Genomic DNA, 20,674 nt, shown 5'->3' with positions numbered 1-20,674 from the left:
CTTCCTTATCACCTTAGCACACACCCTTGTTCTAGAATACCAGGCGAACGCCAATCTAGGCTTCAAGGTTCACCTGAAGCACTGTACCTCTGGGGTAGCCTCTCTGACCCTTTCCCACTCTCAGCAAAGACTTGTTTTCATCCCCTGAGCTCCCATGATGTTCAAAGCATTTGGCTATAACAGCACATGATGGAGCATGTGTATTGTGCTCTTTAGGTAGGAGTGTCTATGGGCTTGTCTCCCACACTGGACTGTGGGCTGCCTGACACCACTTGTGCATTTTTCAAGCCATGCTGACTGCATAGACGGGTCCATCTAGTGGTCTCTCCCATGTTCTCCTCATTCAGGGCAGAATTCCCTTTTGTCCCCTTCTATGAAGAGTTTTCTGAAATGTGACCCAAGGAAAGATGGGTATATTTAACCTAGTTAGAAACACTTTTCCAAGACAGGAAGTGAAATGTGAATATGCAAGTGATCCCTCCTAGGGTGCATGGTATTTATTTTTTTTATTACAGTTGAAAAACTTGTAGCGATTGCCTTGTGTTACCACATACGATTAGGTAGTTTTATGCCGTACTTGCCATGAATTCAGACAGGTTCACCTCATATTGATTCATATGATTTCAACTTGACTTCCCTCCATTCCCTCCCCTCCCCTCCCCTCCCCTTCTCTCTCTTCCCCTTTCTCTCTGCCTACTCACACAACAAATGTTAGCTGATTGCTTCTTCACCATCCTGTCTTGAAGGATACAGAGCAGTACTTCGAAGCATTCATGTGCCCATGAATCAGCCAGTGATCTCGTTAAACTGCAGCATCTGATTCAGCAGGTCTAGGGCTGAACCTGAACTTCTGCATTTCCAAGTACCTCCCAGGCGGTTTGGACCACACTTTAAGTAACAAGAATATAAAGGTTGGGGGACGAATCAGGCAGAGACTGTGCTCTCACAACAAGATGATGGTGTGGGCCCAGCCCCTACTTTACCACACCCTAACAGGGAGTTCCCCTTAGTATCCCCTGGGTCTGCTTCTTCACAAAGTGCAAAGTCTTTTTTTTAAATTAAGATATAATTGATAGATTGGTCGTTGCCAGAGATGGGGGTGGGATGAGCAAAAGGGGTCAGGTGGTCAAAAGATACAAACTTCCAGTTATAAAATAAGTAAGTCGTGGGGGCGACTGTAGTTAATACTTCTGTGTTGTATATTTGAAAGTTACTAAGAGAATGATCTTGAAAGTTCTCATTAAAAATCCTGGTCATCGCTGAGAGGGAGAAATATGTGAACGAATAATGTAGGGCTGGGAAAAGGGGAGAAGGACAATTCCATTTTGCCCCCTAAATGAAGGTTTGGGTGGTGAATCAGACGAGAACAGCGTAAACAGGATTCTGATGGTACTTTTAAGCACAAGCTGAGAAAACTATTAAGGTTCAGACTCCAATTTTAAGGCCTCTAAAACATAGCTAAGGGAATCTCATTTGCGTGCTTGAGAATAAATTGGGAGGAGGGCAAAGAGACTGAACAGCTTCCCAGGAATGTACCCAGAGGCCAAGGGGCCAAGGGTTCCTTGCTCCATTTGAGGCTGGGAGAGTTTCTATAGGGCAGACATTATTAGGTAGGAAACTGGTAACGTCTTAACTGTGAACCATGCACTCTCTCTGGGAGCTAGAAGATAGAGGGGGATTTGGTGGGACTCTGAAAGTTTCCACCCAACCATTGAAATGTTAAAACAGTATAAAACTAGAAAACCAGGAGGCTCAGGAAATAGCAATGTTTTCTTGCAACTGCCAAGCCTCCTCTCTGTGCTTTAGAAACTGAAAATCCTGACATTCCTACCTACTGAGTGGAAGGTTGACGATCATCCTGGTCCACTGTTTGAGAAGTTCTTTTTCTTTTCTTTCCTTTTCTTTTCCTTTCTCTTCTTTTCTTTTCTCTTCTCTTCTTTTCCTTTTCTTCTTTTCTCTTTTCTTTTCTTTCTTTTCCTTTCCCTTCCTTTCCCTTCCTTTCCCTTCCCTTCCCTTCCCTTCCCTTCTCTTCTCTCTTTTCTCTTAATTGTATCAGCCAGATTACTAGTTATTTGTCCCTCTCAGATTCATGGGATCCTTCATTCATTTGTTCATACATTCATCCTCACACTTCATTTCTTGCAAATACTTCGTGTACATCTATTATGTACCAGATACAGAATATATGCTTTCACCATGAAACTACAACATAAAATAAGACAGGAGTCACAATACAGCTCCTTCCACTTTTCTTTTCTTTATTTTTTAATTTTTTTCTAATGTTTTATTTATTTTTTAGAGAGAAAGAGAAAGAGCATGAGCAGGGGATGGTCAGAGAGAGAGGGAGATGTAGAATCCAAAGCAGGCTCCAGGCTCTGAGCTAGCTGTCAGTGCAGAGCCCAACGCAGGGCTCGAACCCACAAACATGGGATCATGACCTGAGCCGAAGCTGGACGCTTAACGACTAAGCCACCCAGGCACCCCCTTCTTCCACTTTTCCATTGAGGATGCTTCATTTATAGCATCCTTGACTATGGTTAACTAAAAACCATCCCAACACTAACATTATCCAGAATGTGTACATCTGTCTTGTCTGCAAGAATATCATGAGATCACATTTGAAGTCCCTGATTAACTTCGGGCATAGGATTTCTTTTCTTTCTCTTTGAATAACCAGCCTAAAGACTTTATCTTTAAAAGAATGACTGGTGGTTTAAGCTAATTCCAGATTTATTTTAGCAAGTGCACACTGGCTCCTGGGGAGCATAACATTCCTGTCTAAATGCACACAAATGATCTCTTTAGCCATCTATTCTCCAATGATGCCTCAGAGCCAGTAAAATCATTGCTGCAAAACGTGATAATCCCTCTTTATACACCTTCACAGAATGTGACTGTCTTTGTCTGCCTACATCCCTTCCTTTTATCCACCATTCTTCAAAAATCACTCCGATAAATTCAGCCTATTCTCCTCACCATTGGTAGACATCATTCACAAACTTGAGCTTGTCAGAGAGTTCCCTGGGCAGCTGTGTTGGAGATTTACAACACTTCTTCTCCTTTTTATTTATCACAGTATTATACAATTATCTAGCTTTACCCTTAAAAAAGGATATAAAAAAATGTCCATTTAAGAATTCTTACCCACAGAGCATCTGGGTGGCTCAGTCAGTTGAGCATGCAACTTCGGAGCTCATGAGTTCGAGCCCGCGTTGGGCTCTGTGCTGACAGCTCAGTGCCTGGAGCCTGCTTCAGATTCTGTGTCTCCCTCTCTCTCCCTATCTCCTGCTCATGCTCGCTTTCTCTCTCTCTCTCTCTCTCTCTCTCTCTCTCTCTCTCTCTCTCTCTCTGTCTCTCAGTCTCTGTCTCAAAAATAAATATTAAAATTTTTTAAAAGAATGCCTACTCACAAAATATTAATGGTGTTGGTCTCTGGAGAACAGGATTTACTAGGAGAGATGGAGAGATCCCTTCCTTTTTATGTTATACTTTTTAGATCAGTTGATTTTCATTTTGTCTTGGACATCTGATCTTTTTTAACATTTTTCAAATGTTTATTTATTTTGAGAGAGTGAGAATACAAGTGAGTGAGGGACAGAGAGGGAGGGAGAGAGAGAATCCCACGCAGGCTCTGTGCTGTTAGTAAAGAGTCTGATGCAGGGCTTGATCTCATGAACCATGTGATCACAACCTGAGCTGAAGTTAAGAGTCAGATGCTCAACTGACTGAACCACTCAGTTTCCATCATTTCCACTTCTATCACAAATACATTTATTTTTTTTCTGTCCATTTATTTATTTGGGGTGTGGTGGGAGAGACAGGATAATACCAAGCAGGCTCTGCACTGCCAGCACAGAGCCTGACATGGGGCTGGAACCCATGAACCATGAGATCATGACCCGAGCCTTACCCCGTAAAAACTATTTTTTAATTTTTTTATTTAAAAAATTGCTTATGTTTATTTGTTTCTGAGAGAGAGAGAGACAGAGTGTGAGTGGGGGAGGGGCAGAGACAGAGGGAGACACAGAATCCAAAGCAGGCTCCAGGCTCTGAGCTCTCAGTACAGAGCCTAATGTGAGACTTGAACCCACGAACTGTGAGATCATGACCTGAATTGAAGTCAGATGCTTCACCAACTGAGCCACCCAGTCCCCCCCCAAACAATTTTTAATACATTATCTACTGAGTGTGATAGACATGAGCAATAACTGTAAAGTGTGGTGATAGGTGTTCCTACCTGCCCTTTTAAGGCCCAGGCCACACTCCCTAGCAAAGGAAATGACAGAGCCACGGAAATGACCCACCATATGCAAACATTGCCTAGGACTCACCCTCCTCTATTGCCTGACCCCACCTCCTCACCTGCAGCTTTGTTCTGTCTCCTGACCTGGTCTGCCTGACTCACCACAATGTCTTCACACCTTTTCACCTGAGATATCACCACTTATCTGTGTCTCAGTCTGCCTGGTTCACTGGTTTTTTTCTCCCCTGAATTTATCTCCTTCTTCCCAGCACAATGCATTAAGACTGAGTCATGGTGACATAACACTGGCTCGAACTTGACCTTCCTTGAATGAAATACCTTAAGAAAAAGCCAAGTGGATTTGGAATGAATTGTCCCTACAGTTTCAGGAGCTGTCATAGAGAGGCCTTGGGTAGGTGTCTAAATACATCCACTCTTCTCTTCTCAAGTCATTATTTACTCCTGGTGAGTTTTTATTGTCTGCCCTTTTCCCTCCCCCAGTTTCCATCATTTCCACTTCTATCACAAATACATTTATTTTTTTTTAGGTCTATTTATTTATTTGGGGCGGGGGGGGGGGGGAGACAGGACAATACCAAGCAGGCTCTACACTGTCAGCACAGAGCCTGACATGGGACTGGAACCCACGAACCATGAGATCACGACCTGAGCCGAGATCAAGAGTCAGACAGGCTTATCCAACTGAGCGACCCAGGTACCCTGCAAATACATTTATGATTATACTTAAGCAAGGAATAAGTTTTCCCATATCATTTATTATATTCCACAGAGACAGCAGTGTCCATAAGCCAAGCCAAAACCTCATTAGACACTGTTTGGTCAAAAAAAAAAAATCTGAGGATATCCTGGCCTCTTTTGTCAAGGACTGAAAACCATCAAGTGAGAACACACACTGGCCAAGGAAGCCACCGTGTGCTGTGAGCTCACCTGCCCAGGTCTAAGGTCAACCACCTGGGCTCTGACCCCAATCCTGCCACATCACCTGTCCACCACCCACCTTGTGCTTTGAATGTTTTCCTCTCTACTGACTATTTTCACTTGGGCTACAAACAATCCCATTGGTTCTCATCTTAAAAACAAACTAAAAGAAGGAAAACACTCCCCCTCAAAATGTCAGTTAAATCAGGATCTCTGGGAGAGAGCCCAGGCGTCAGTATTTTTTAAATGCTGCCTGGGGGAGGGGGTTCTAGTGGGCAACCCAGAGGAGCGCTGGTCTGCTGGAGTCCAGCTCCAGCAGGTCCAGGGCTCCCTGAAGAATGGACGGTGTCAGCAAGGGAGCGTGAGAGAGCCTAGAGTTTCTTTCTGCTCACCAGGCAGGCATCTCAGCACTCACCGGAGTGTCAGCTTTATTTATGGAAAAAATATATGGGGTACAAAATAGGAGTTGCAATTGCCTTAGACAATGATTTCCGATGACGAATTTTGGTATGTAAAAATTTCCCAGAACCTAGATTGGTAGAAGACTCATGCATAATCTTTATCAATAGTGATTGATGTAGGTGATTTAGATGCTTATCATATGGGGAAGGAAGGGATCTTCTGCGTTCAAATACAAGGCAATGTTTTTAGCATAGCAAAGGAAAGAGTTAGTTCTTTGAGCAGGGGTCAATAGCCTGTTTTCTTGAGGGGAAAAGAAACAGGTTTCTCAGGAAATGTAATATTTGCTCCCATAAACACAAAAGAAGAAATTCCTAGAATAAGTTCCTTCACAAGGTACAATTAGCATATTTTTAGGATAAGGGGGCAAGTCACTCCTGACACTAGTCAACAAGGCGCCTTGGGGGTCAGTGCTCAAGCAAAAATAATTGAGTGGGGGGTAGACATCGGTCGCCATCTGATGGCAGGAGACCCCGGCCTTGCAGACCTGCCTTACTTGACAAGGAGTAGGTTTTTTTTTTTTTTTCCAACTTAGTGAGTTCAGAAAATGGTTTCCAACACTGGTCCCCAAGAGCAGATCTCTTGAAGAGCCACTGTTGCCTTTTCCTTCACTCACATGCACCTCTTGATTTATCGCATACTGGTTGTGACAGCTGCAGCCCTATTGCATACCAGCTCTTAACCCAGCAGCCGCTTCTCTGATCTTCTTAGGTGCCGTTTGACATAATCTGCCTCCCCTTGCTTCCTGAAACCCTCTCTTCTGGGATAATTTCCTGCTTTTCTTCTAAACTTGGACTGCTTCTCCTCATTTTCCACCATGGGCTCCTGTTTTTCTAGTTTGGAGGGGGTGTGAGGACAGGAAGCAGGCTACATGGCAAGACTCTCCCCAGGGCTTTACATGGCTAACATTCTTTGTAGGGATAATACTGTTCAGAAAACATTCAGAAACAAAGAATATTAAGAAAACGGAGCTAATTCCAAAAAATGCAGGCAAACACCAGGAAACAGGGTAGACAAGATGCCAACCAGATGTTGCTCGATGCCAGCTGTAAGAGTTTGGGCTCAGGCCCCAAACTTGGTTCAGATGAAACACAAAAGCCAGATTCCTCCAGAAGAAAGCTCCCAGAACCTCAGGCCAAGCTTTTATTCAGTCAGAGAGACTGTGGGGTTATGGGTAGAACAGGGTGACATTAGTTTTAGACTCATCTACTGTAAACCCCAGAATCTGCTCTTCTTTGGTCTTGGAGTCCCATTCAGGGAGGGCAAACCCACATCACACCACTTTGACTCCTGGGAACAGCGCAAAGGATTAAGACCAAAAGGCAAGTTGGGGAAGGATCTGAGAGCCAGGCAGCTGCAGCAACAGCCCCTCCTGGTCCCCAGGATCTGAGCTGTTATGGTTCTGTTTTAAAATAAACTAAGATTCAGATGAACAGAAAGTTTGTGTTTCACATTAACATTGTGGCTTTTTCTCAGCTGGGTGTTTTTATTTTCTCTGTCACTTTGCATTACAGGAATAACACAGCTTTCCCAAAGAACAGCTCCATCAGATAAGTAAACAGCATAAAGTGTGGAGTGTAGACTGCAGAAGTTGAGGCTCCCTGACTGGGGGAAGGCTTGGCCATGAAAGGTTCAATGGCTGTTGGCCCAGAGCACTGGCTTCAGGCTCAGTGTGAAACTGGGCTGGCAAAGAGGCCATACCTCATCTTCTAGGCTATGGTGCCTTGCATTTTCTCATGGGTCAGCACAGATGCAGCTGGAAGAAATCGCTCCCTGTACTTGCCCCAGCCCTTCCCAGCACAGATGTGGTCACTGACCACTGCTCCCAGCCTCCATAGCCCTCCCCAATCCTAGGGCAATGGAGACCCAGTTAAGGAGGATGTCAACATGTTCCTGCCCACCAGGAAACTGAGTTCAGAAATAGTTACACTTTGTATATTGCAGTCAATGTATGTGGGGGTGAGAGAGAACCCAGCACATTCCCAGGGGCCACATTATGGGCTCTTTCATCCCAAGCTCCTTTATGTTTGTTGCCTAACACCTGACTGACTGACAGGTCTCCTTCACGCATTCTTGATTCTTGTGGGTCCTGTAGCCCAGGAAAGAATCGTGGCCTCCCAGCTTAGACCCCACTTCCACAAGACCTGTTTGAGCAATGCCATTACATCCACATCCTGACTAAGCCTCTTTAGTGAGCTTGACTTTGATAGACTGAAGAAAACCCTGCTGAGACCCAAATCCCTCTTCCACTATCCCTTACCCTCGCAATAAGACTTCTTACAAATCAACCTTGACCCAGACAGAAGTTGACTTTGCTTTACTCTTGGGCTCAGTGATTTAAGTGACTTTCCTCTTTGTGAAGCAGTAGTTGGTTCCTCCCAGGGCCCAACTCATGCTGTTTCCACCTCACTCCCTCTTTCTGGCTGGGAAATCTCAGCATCCCCTCAGCTAGGGCCAGCCAACATGGGAGTGGAAAGAGTTGCTATGGAGACTTGGTTTTGGCACACAAATGGCACTTTGGCAAACATGGGTTCTCCAGAATATCTCTCTCTGGACTCTCCTAGACTTTTCACATGACATAAAACTGCAAAATTGTTTCCAGGACAAAAATTCACATATTTTAATAAATCAAAGGTTAAATCCAAAGCCATTTTCAAAATGCGGGCACTCATGACAGCAAGTAACAGAGAGCACGAGAAGAAAGCAGTGACTTCCCCTCACCCCCGGCAATTTATCTCTAAATGGATAGTCTAGCAAACTGGCTACTGGAAAAACAATCTGGCTCAAGGATGTTTTCTGCTTTGACATCTTAATCTACTGATAACAAAACAGTCAAAATGCCTCTCAATCCTTCTGCTCATGGGATGGGCATATGTGGCTAATCACTTTTAATGTGTAATTAGAAATTTTGAATTTAGAAAGAAGAATAAAGTGAACTCCAAAATTCCCATCCCCCAGCTTAATAATCATAGACTCATGGCCAATCTAGTTTTATCTATACTCCTACCATTGTTCCTTCTCCCAGATTATTTTAAAGCAAAGCCAAGATATCTATCATTGCATCAACAAATATTTTCATATTTATCTATATAAAACTAAGACTTCATTTTTTAACACAATTACATTATCACACCAAAAATCTTAACAATAATTTCTTAATTTTACCAGATCTTCACTTAGCATTCAGAGTTTCTTTGATCTCTTTTTAATTTATTTTTCTGGATTTTTTTAGTGAAAATCCAATTTGAAATAAGATACGTATCTTGCAACTGTCGTATCACTTAATTCTCTAGATTAAATTAGCATTTCTCTCAGTACCCCCCTGTTTCTTCCCCTTTATCTTTCTTCCTCTCTTTTCCTTGCCATCTCTGAGTTGAAGAAAAAGCCTCATTTGTCTGGATTTTGCTGTTTATGACGCCGTGGTGTTATTTAGCATGTTCCTCTTTCCTCCCTGTATGCTCTTAAAAGTTAATCATTCCACCCTTGACTCTGATTCCTGAATCTGCCTTTATGACTAAGGGTTCAACAGAGCTTCCTGGTCTCCGTTGTAAACCCCAGGCTTCTATCTCCTTAATAATGGGAACCTGAGGCTGTGTGCTACACCAGAAAGAACACAGGGTTTTAACTGGTCATCCACCTACTAGATGATTTTGGGAAAATAAGACTCACTTTCTTTGGTTATAAATGTGGATACTAATATTTCCTTGAAAAGTTTATTTGAGAATTACAGGTAATTATGATAAATACAGAGTGTGCGGAGTGGCACACGATTATAGCTAATCATGTACCCAAGGCACAGTGCTATGTAGTGAATGTAGCACAGATTCTAGAGCCAGACAACTTTGAATAAGGTCATGAGTGTGGCGGGGACAAAATATTCATTTTCATCTTAAGGAAGAGAAAATATATGTGACATCTATTGTCCAGTGCTTAAAGCATAATGAGTATGACCGTTGTAGACAATGACAGTAGTATAAATGTATCAAAGAAGGCTAGAAGATTGAGTTCAATATAGTTTTTTTTGTTAATTCTCTTTGAAACATGCTTCCTTCCAACAATTCTCTTTTATCTTAAAAGCAAACAGCCAAAAATGTGGATAAATACAAAATACAATGAGAATACAGAGGAGGGAACAAATAAGTTTTCCTGCAACACCAAGGAACACTCCCCGCTCCCCCCCCCCCCCCCCCCCCCCCCCCCCCCCCCCCCCCCCCCCCCCCCCCCCCCCCCCGCCGTGAGCCATGACAATGGGACTGGTCATAAGAGTTACTGGGTAGTGACCAGGTGAGTGAGAAAAAGTGCGGATCACAAGGAACAGCACTGGCAAAGTGGCAAAGCACTGCTGGGGTCACCAGTGGTTTCAGAGAAATTGGTTAGGGTTTACCTTATTGGCAGTGAGGAGTGAAGATGTGCTGTAAGTTGTGTGTGATAATCTGTGTCACGGGAAAGGGAGGGAACGAAGGGGAGAGCTCAGGTGACCTTGTGAGAAAGGGATATTTGTTTAAAGGACGTGTAACAGACACATAAGAGATGGTAAGAGACTAATGCCGTAACAAACCACATCAGTCCGCCATAATTTTGATCAAAGGGTTAGATGCAATATCTCTGGAAATGGCATTAAGAAGGTAACGTTTTGCCTGTAGTGATCATGGAGTTGGTATATTTGAAACTGAATTAATAGTTATGCAGAACTTACACTCAACAATAAAAGGCAGGTAATGGCTTAAAAAGGGTAGCAGAATTATGATAGTTATCCCCAGACTTTTCAGGACGGGTCCATGGAAATCACAGCCTCCTTCAAATACCATCATTGTTTCAGATTCCCTGAGAGTGAAGGTAGCACATGAACGCACAAACACACACACACACACACACACACACACACACACACACACACACCCCTCTCCCCCACCCCGTGTCATGGTTCAGTTGTATTTATGTTAATATTTGCTAAATTACATTCTATAGAGCTTTATTCTACAGATGTCTCATGGAAATAAGAAGAGAGAGAGAAAGATTAAGAGGGCGGGGAGAAGGCTGGCTTTATAAAGTAAACTGGGAAATTATGGGTGAAATAGAATTTAAAAGGTTTCTTTCCTGCAGGACTTATCAGAGCCTTTGTTTAGTGCACTGCAAATCTCCAACATGAACACAGAGTATGTAAGATTTTAACAGAGACCTCTCCACTCCTCCCACCAGAAGCATCTTGGACAAGTATTCTATATGCAATTACACTGGGGAGAATGCTAACATCAGTAATGGTCAATGCCCCTTAAAGATATCTCAGGACCTGAATCTAAGCTGGTGAAGACATTTCTGCTGCAAGTATTGCTGAGCAAATAGAGACCTTGCTGGAATGCAAGTACCTTACATCAGTCAGGTCCTTTCTATTTAGTCCAGACTAGTGTGCATAATTATGAAGGAGCTAGATGGACATTTCTAATGCATGCACAAAGAGAAAGCTGTTTTACAGCCAGAGCCAACTCATCTCCTAAGCCCGTGGGGGAAAATGCTCAAAGTGGACAGGCGTTGAAAAGAGGTTCTCGCAGATGGAGGGGAGAGAGAAAGCTTTTTGGGTGCTGAAACATGTCCCAGATTCCACTTCCAACCTCATGGGCTCTCAGGAAACTCAAACTGCAATCCGGGATATATAAGAAAATTAGCTGCTCCATCAAGGATTAAAATCTGTGCCTAATTGCCATCCCAACATGCACGCACGGTGCGCACACACACGTGTACAGTCTGCATGTGAGCATAAAATGGGCTGAAGGTTTTTGTTGCCAGCCTCCACCTGCCACAGCTCTGCCCTATTAGTCAGTGCGGGCTCACCCATACCAACCCCTGATCCAGCTGGGGACAGAGCTGAGTCTGTGTCATGACCCCCATGACCACCTTCAAGGTGCAGACATGATCTAAGGTCTATCTGCAACCCTGCCCACTGAGCTGCACTATCCACATGATGTCCTCCAACCCGCTCACCCTGAGTCTTAGAGAGGGGTCATCTACTCTGCCCTCAGCTTTGAACACTCCATATCTACTCTTGATGGAGCCTAAGCTAGGGAGCTCCCCCTCATCCCCAGGATCCTGAATGATGCTCTGCTTCTTTCCTACTAAATCCCTTACTTTCACAAATATCCTTTCCTATTACCTGGGACTGTTTCAGTCTGTCCTACCCTCTCTAGAGTAGAACTTTCTGCAGTGGTGGGAAGTTCTATCTCCGCATTGTACAGGACAGTAACTGCCAGCCAGATCATCTTCCCAGACCAGTCACTTGCCAGCCACATGAGCAGATTTGCCACACGTACTGGAAAGCATTGGACAGTCACTTTCCTGAGCCTCAGACCCATCCTCCGAACAGTGGGATAATTGCACACGCTTCCTAGAGACACTGTCACATGATGTTATATGAGAAAACACTTGTGAGGTGACTCTCACAGACCCTACCACCCAGCAGGTGCTCAGTGAATGTTTATTCCTTCTCTTCATCCAAAGAGAAGTCCAGTGTGTAAAATGCTCCAATGGTTTACGTTTCTCTAAGTAGCCTCAAAGCGGCCTTGTTTATCCCCTAAAATACCAAATCCCATAAGGGGCTTTGGATCAGTGATTGGAAAATAATTTTGGCTTTCCTCTGGTGCATCGTATCTCAAGCTGGTCTCCTTATTCTGACACTGGTGTCTGGAAAGTCTAGCCTTGATTTCCTTCCTGCATCAATCAAAGATCAGCCCCCTTCTGGGGGAGGCTGGAAATGAGACCCATTGTTCATTTGCATTGTGCAAACTTTCCTCAATTAAAAAGAAAAAAAGTCTTTTAACACGTGTAGGTTGGAGGCTTCGCTTCCTTCCAGTTAAAAGAGGCCTGGGGATCTGGTAGGACAGCTGCGGCCCAAGAGGAAGGGAAACGGGACAGGCGGAGAGGCCCCCCAGAGTCTGCTCCTACCAGAGGGAGAGGCCGGTCCTGCTCCTGGAACCTGCGGCTGTGCTGTAACCCTAGCTGTTCAGACACAGCCACAATTTTCTTGAGTCCACTTACTAGCTTGTGGCCTCCCCCAGATTTCTCCAGAGTCCGGGCAGGGTGCTTATGACAACCTCGTTGTCTCCTCTACCTCCGGGGTGCCTGCTTGCCTCATTGGAGGATGAATACCAAGCTTTTCATCAAGTAAAGCACCACACATATTAACAAATAAAATATAGAACAGAAATCACTCTCACACATGGCATTTTTAAATGTAGTAAACTTCATACCAAGCTGGGGTTTTCAGCAAGATATCACACAATAGGAACTCCAAAATCATATGCTTTCTTGCCTGCCAGACGGGACCAACCCACCCTGGTCTTTCCTGCGTGGGATGCTGCCTCCTCTCTTCTTCCCGCCGTCCTGCCCCTACTGTCTCTTCCTCACCTCAGCTTCCTTGATTTCCCGGAAGACATCGAATTACTCGCCATATGCCTTGGTCAGTCATTCTGCACCTGCTGGCTCCTTCCTCCATGTAGATCTGTTTGCTAAATGTGTCAAGAAAATCAGCTCATGAAGCAGTTTCTCATTTAACAGAAACACCTTTTTCAGAAGACAATGGTGATGTCAATGGTAATTTTTTTTCCTGGTACAAATGTAAACTGTCATGGGGAACTAACATAGTTCTCTCTCAGGACACCTACAGAGCTTTCAGCTGCTGCACTATGTCCAGAGGGAGTGTTAACAACAGGTGCAAAGTTCTGGCCCCAGTTACATATATACACATTGTCAAAATGGACTCTGATGACAAAGCAATAAGAAATATGAAAATAATAATATTATCACAGAGAAGAGGGAGGTAATCCTTATTTGCACAAACTATCTTCCTAGAAATCACTCCAGAACTAAGTTCTCTAATTTCACAATTCCATAATAAAATTACCCAGCACTCATAAACCTTCCAGGAAACATAAATTTTGCAAGCCAAGGAATGAACACAAGTAGAAGAACTTGAAGTTGAGTAGATAGAATCCAACTAAGAAAAGAAAGAATTAGGAGGGTATAGGAACTGGTTTGCTATTCCAGAAGGAGGGTGTTGGTAGAAGAATAAGCAGGCAGGACCAGCTTAGATTCCTAAGCTGGAGGTTAGAGGGTTTGGCGTGGCTGGTGTTAGGACATCCACCAGTTACAAGGTCCCCATAGAAGAGGCTGCCAAGTCGGGACCTTTGCAGATGATTAAATAAGATGAGTCATTAGCTAAGCCCAAATCCAAGAGGATCGGGGGGGAGAGGAAGTCTGGACAGAGACGGACATGCATATGGATGAAACACACATGTAGAAGGAGGTACAATTCGGGATACTGGATGTGCTCACAAGCCAAGGGATGCCAGAGATCACCAGCAAATCACCAGGCGCTAGGAGAGAGGCATGAAGCAGAGTGTCCCTCCTGGCCCTCAGAAGAAGACAATTGTGCCCACACCCTCCAGATGTGAGACAATGCATTTCTGTTCTGTCTTCAGATGCCCCGTCTGTGGTACCTCATTAGAGCAGCTCTAGGAAACAAACACGATATCTTTAGAAACGGTCCCAGAAATGCAACCACTTGGTCAAAAGGTGTGAATATCTTTAATTTTCTTGATACCTATTGCCAGTTTGCAAACTTTTCCCAATGTTACACTGATTTCAAAGTTCATTAACTGTGAGAGTATTCATTTCATCATAATCTCCCCAGACTATGATTGTTTTTATAGACTTTGCTAATTTATTTGACAAACTATATCACACTGATTCTGTATGTGAATGTCTTTGATTACCATGGAGACTAAATATTCTTTACATTTATTAGCCAATTTTGTTTTTGATATCATGAACTCTAGGTCCTGTCCATGTCTTTTGAAATTATGTTCATATTTAACTTCTGGAATGATGGACTTTCTTCCTTTGCTATTTGTATGAATTCCCTTTATAGCATAAATAGTCATTCTCTTTCTGCCATTCTTAATGCAAATTTGTCTCCATGTGGTGTTATTTTTATGTTGCTTCTTGTCCTCTGAATATATATTCTGACAGAACAACACTTTAGGATTTTCAATTTAAATATATTAAAATGTTTGTGTTATTTATACAAGGATAGAATTTTGTTATAAAATACAATTGTTTAATTCATCTAGAATTTAGTATTTGGGGATAGGGTGTTAAGTGAGCATTTACTTTGTTTTATTAACAAATCATTAATCCAGTAACCCCACAGCAGCTAGTAACTTATCTTTCCCTTTCTTACACAACAAAACACTTCATATGTCTGTGTGTGTGTGTGTGTGTGTGTGTGTGTGTGTGTGTAGCCAAATAAATATCTGTGGTCAGAAATTGCATTTAACCAAGGGAGTATTAGATATGTTACCAGACACAAAAGTCTAGAAGGGTGATTAGATCTTCATCTCCCAGCCCTTTGTTCAGTATTAGATAAGCCTTCAGCCAATCCCCTAAACTCCTGTGTGCACTTTTACCTGCCCCACTTACCCCTCTGCTCCTTTCTGGTTTAGTTTTCATAGATGTCTGTTTTCTGCACCCATCTGGAAGCTCCGTGAAGGCCTTTCTGGCTTCTTTCCAGCTGCATCCTTGATGTCTAACATGATGTCTAAATTATAATAGATCTTCTAAATAAAATTATTAAAGTAGAGACTGTTCACCCCACTAGACTGTACACTACTGTCTTTGCCTAGAATGTTCTTCTCTTTTTTGTTACCTAGTAAGTATGGAACTGTGGCTCGGAACGCAGCCTCTAGACCCAAACGGCCTGGTCTCAAATCTGGGGACACACTATACATCCTTCTTGGGCCTCACTCTCTTCTTCTGCAAGCCAGGAATAAAAATGGTACCTACCTCAATGAATTATTGGGGGAGGTAATGAGCTGTGAGCACAAAGTCCTTACCAAAAAAGTACCAGCCACCTAGTTACTATCATCAGGATCCCACCTTAGAAGACAGCTTCTTAGCCTTCTCCACCCTCCTCTGACTAGATTAGGTCGCCCTCAAACCCTTCTCTTTCTTGTGTCCCCTGCATTTATCTTAATAGTTATTTATGAATGGCTTTTTTATGTCTCCCGTTAAACTTTAAGTTCCATGATGAAGGGATGGCATGTCTCTTATTTACTGGTGCATCTCCTGTCCTTAACGTTCCTAGCAGGCAGAGGTCCATAATACAATAGAGAAATAAAATGAGTTATTGAATATATAAATAAAGGAATGAACCTCTAATGGTGGAGGAGGGAAGTCACCTTCAGAGAGGAAGCCATGATCCTGCACGTGCCTACACGAGGGACGGAAAGCCTAGAGCCTGCCTGTCACAGTATTATGGCTGCAGCCACATGCTTTCCTTTATATGCTGCCTATGGCTTCTTTTGGATCGCAAGGGTAAGGTTGAGTCATTTTGACAGACTGAATGCAAGGGCTGAAAAGCCTAAAATATTTACTATCTGGCTCTTTGCAGAAAAATATTTGTTGGCCTCTTATCTTTACCACTGATTTTCAAACATAGACATACATTGGAATCACCAAGAGGTCTTATTAATATACAGATCCTAGGCTCCACCCCCAGCGTTTCTGTAGGTCTGGGGGAGGGCCCAACAATTTGCTTTGTTATCAAATTCTCCATTTATGCTGCCTCTCCTGGTACAGGGACCCACGTTGAGAACATGTGGTGTTCAATATTTAGACACACCCGTGTGTCTCCATGTGCATCTCTGGGCACACGGAGAGCTGAAACTCCAGGGCCTGACATTGACATTTGCTGACAGTGAGGTGATTCATGATCCCCTCCAGTTTCAGTCAGGAAGGACACCCATGGCCAAGGCAACCTGGAGACTAATTTCATGGCTCCCGTCATCTCCAGGGTTTTGAGAGGAGGAGCTGACCCCAGAGACCCTACTGAACCACAGTGTATGCCCCTGACAGGACCTCTGCCCACAAAGTCCGGTGTAAGACTGATGCTGCCATTTTCTTGGGTTAGGAAAGGTAAACGAGTGGATCTTCTCCCTTCTCTGACACAGCACCAATCACGCAAGTAACAACAGAGACCTTGACGGCTGCGCATACAGGGAAAGACCTTTATAACAACATCCAAGGTGTGTACGGTAATTATTCCCATTTGACGGGGAGGAAATTGACTCAGAGAAGTCAAGCCATCATGCCAAGGTGGGGAAGCTGGAATGGGGCTTAGCCAGTTAGTCCAATTCCAAAGCCCACGTCAACCATCATGGCACTGCTCTCTCCTCATGCCTGCGGGAAGGGGGATGTAGCAGAATGGATCACTGGCAGGGGTCGCTGTGTGCTTACTCTCACCTGGATCTCCGGTAGAGCAAGGAGTTATCAAATCAGTTAGTAACTGGATCTTATTTAGAGAAACCTGGGATATTATTCTGTCCAACCTCCAGCCAACCATGCACAGACCTGACATTCCCAGCGCCCCCGTAAGAACACAGTGGACACTGTGACGTGCCACCCAAATTGTGTTTCAATGAAGGCCTTGTTGTTCAGCTACTAGGAAGGCTGTTGGCCACATCCTTCACCTGTCAGCTTCTTCTGCAGCTGCCTCAACCTTCCCACTGACGCATTTCATCCAAGCTTACCCCGAATCCAATGATGGCTTGATGCCATAGTGGAGAAACCCAGCTCCCTAGCCCAACTGGAGACATTTCTAGCTCCAGATTCCCCTTGTGACCAACCAAGATTGTCTCTGGAACTACAACATAACTGGACTTTTCTATCTTCCCATGTCTGCTTCCCTCACTTCCTGTCCACAGGTGTGGGTCCTGAAGGCATTATTAGTAAACACACTGCATGCTAAACTGTGTCTCAGTCTACATCCCAGAGAACAGAGATGGCAACAGAGACACCCCCTGTCAGAAGCCACTTTAGGCACATCCGTGTCTTCTACCAGTGATCGTCCACATTCCACCTGCAGACATCCCTGTGCCCCATCAGCATACTCAGTAGCTCCAGGAATCTGCCAGAACTTTCTACTTGAAACTGCCTCCTGCTCCTCTTTTCAAAATATTCACCCAATCATCATCATTTATGGTCTCCTCTTGCAGCAAAAAGTCCTGAGGAAGGCTAGTTCAAATGGTGCCCTGCCACAGAATCTCAGTCATAGATCAAGGCAAAAACTGTCTGGAGTTTGCAGCCAAATATAGTAAAAAATGTTGCATATATCACCTTCCCACACCAAAATGGTACTGCTCTAGCAAGTCTATTTCTTTTTCCACTCCTTGATTTAGTGGCTTCCTCTGGTTTATGAAATATTTTTTACCCAGGGCCCACTGAAAATATCTTTATAAAATAGAGTTCATCTTTGAACAGGTCACTTTCCTATTGAATTTTAACAGTTCAAGAAGGAAAAGGGGGGATATTTCTGACCCAGATATTCTTTGAATGAGTATTTAAGTGAGTTCCGAGATGCCAGGATTTAAGCTCCGTTGACAGCCAACATAATCATCAGCTTGTAAAACAAAATCTTAAGTTCATGACTGCAGAGAGCACAGTGAATAAGATCTGCTTAAATCATCACAGTGATGTGGCACAAACAATTTCATTCCTGCCCATGGCCACTGTGCCAGTCTTGACTTCATATCGTTAATGAGTGACAAAGCCAAGATTTGAAACAGACCAGCTTGAATTCTGAGTCCATGTTCTTTCAACCATACTGTGCAATTCAATAAATATTTATTGGGCATCATTTATGTATGTCTAAGTATACTATGTTTGAAATACCTGAGTTTGTGTGCTACCTTATATATGACTTCCCTCTCCCTCTCTCCCTCCCTCTCTCTCTCTCTCTCTCTCTCTCTCTCTCTCTCTCTCTCTCTCTCCTTTGTCTATCATTGTAACTCCAGGAAAGGGGGCAAAAGATGCCTTCTTGGAAAGGGGAAGGGGAGGCTCTCTCCAGAATAAATAGGAAAGGGAAGCCAGCTCATTCTTTCCTTGGGGGTTAGAGGTCAAGATGGAGGAGAGCTTCCCCTTTGACCCTGGAGGACTGTGGAAGACAGAAAAGTAATGGACAGTGGGAGGTGGGGATTTTTCCTTTTCTTCTCTGCGCCAAGGCCTAACTGGAGAAGTTAGGGAGCTGAAAAACTCATTTGGGACACTCACAGGGGGTGACTTTAGAGGCTATCCCCACAACAGCATGAAGGTGGCTGATTCAGAATTAATATAACAGAAAAGTATGGGTGAGCAAAGAGAGGGCTTCGGTTGGTACTCCAGACCTTGGCTCCCCTATTGTGTAACAGAAATCCAGACATTTCTGCATAGTCCAGGAGGTGAAAAGCAACTGAATGTCCACTGGGAAGGTCAAGTGAGAGGGACTATGGAGTGATCCTTCTTGCTGCTCCAGCCCCATTCTTGTCCCCACTGGTGCTGTGGACCCATAAGGTAGACAGTGGCTTTCATTCATTTCCCAGACCAAGAAGCCAGCCAGGAGCCCTCACACCACTGCACTAGAGACCCTTCTGTCCATCACCCCAACAAGGCCACTGGCAAAGTCTTTCTCTGCTGGATCTGTCCATAGTTTCTTTTAATGTGCCCCATATGATGTGCCGCTCTCCTAAGTGTTTTGTATATAAACTATTCACTCCTCAACAACCCCATGGGTTGGACACTGCTACCAACATCCTCATTTCATAGAGGGGAACCATGGCTGGCAAGATGCAAGCCATAAAGTGACGTTTCCAAACTCACACACTGGCAAGTGCACCTGACATTCAAACACAGGAGTCCATGAACTTGACCATTATGTTAAGTTGTCTCCTTTGTAGGAGTTGCTCATAAATGACAAATAAGCGAAATACCGAAGTCATCTATGTCTTTGCATTTTTTTCTTTCACTTGGCATTAAGAATTGCTTGTTAAAAATCCCTATGCCTGGGACCCTCCCAAAAAGGCAGAAGCGACTCGGGGCAGGTGATTCTCTTCCTCATTTATCTCCCCACTAAATGGGAAGTGGTTGATGCCATGTACCTGGGACTAAGCTTGGTTCCCAAGCTGCTCTGTAACCAAGCAGAACTCCGAAGAAGGGGACAGACACTTTCAGCCCACATAAGTAAGCATCTATCCACAAAGAATATCCATTTGTTCCAGCAAATGTCCTATAGCCATCATGGAAGAGGCTCAGACTGAGGGAACAAGGTCTCTGGAAAATTCCTATGTGGGAGTATTCAAAAGAGTCCCAAGGAGGAGTCCTCCCGCCCTCTCCAGGTGATGGACAGCATTTTTGGAGGTCACATTCACACACCACTGGGCTGCAGGTCATTTCCACTCAGCTCCCTGGACTCCGTGCCTGTGCAAACAATGATCTCTGTCTGTGCTCCCTTTGTAGGTCCCCAAGGTGCCTTCTGGTGCTCTTTACTACCAGTCACTGCCTCACGGACAGTTTGATTAGGGAACCTTTGCCAGCTCGGCCTAAACATCTCCATAGAAAGGTGGCTTCTGAGAACTGAGTAGTTTGGGGAGAAAAGAAAGCTGGGAACCTGGATGAGGGTGTGAGTCTGGCTTACCCTTTGCTGAGGACAAAGCAGAGTGAATTCCAGTGGCATTGCCTGAGGCGGGTGGAAGCTTCTGGAGCCCCTTGTTCACCCTATAACCTACTGGAATGGGAGGCCCTTCTTGTGTCCTTCCTCACACCCTCCCCCACCTTCTCCAGGAGTAATCCCAGAAGATGACAGAGGCCCTGGAAAAATGCAAAGGGATCCTGAGGACTCCCCACCTCCTTGGATGGAGAAGGAAACTGAGGCCCAGAGAGAAGAGACACCGACGTGAATCTTGCACCCAAAATCAAGAAAGATCCCAGACCTCCTTCCACACATCCTTCTGTCTAGAAGACGTTTCCAGGAGTCCACAGGCTCCACACACAGAAGGGCCCCCTGGCTGCAGTGGAGGTGCGGGAGAGGCACCAGAGAGAAGGAAGATGCATCTGTCTGACAGAGTATTTCTGCAGGAGTGTCACAGACCTAAGAACACAATGCTGGGCCGCCCTCGGCACACGGCAGGACCAGACGGCACTGGTGTCTTCCTGGTGGTGGCCAAAGGTGGC

Source organism: Suricata suricatta, chromosome 12, assembly GCF_006229205.1.
Source record: "Suricata suricatta isolate VVHF042 chromosome 12, meerkat_22Aug2017_6uvM2_HiC, whole genome shotgun sequence".
Lineage (NCBI taxonomy): Eukaryota > Metazoa > Chordata > Mammalia > Carnivora > Herpestidae > Suricata > Suricata suricatta.
Note: the sequence above shows the minus strand (reverse complement) of the source record.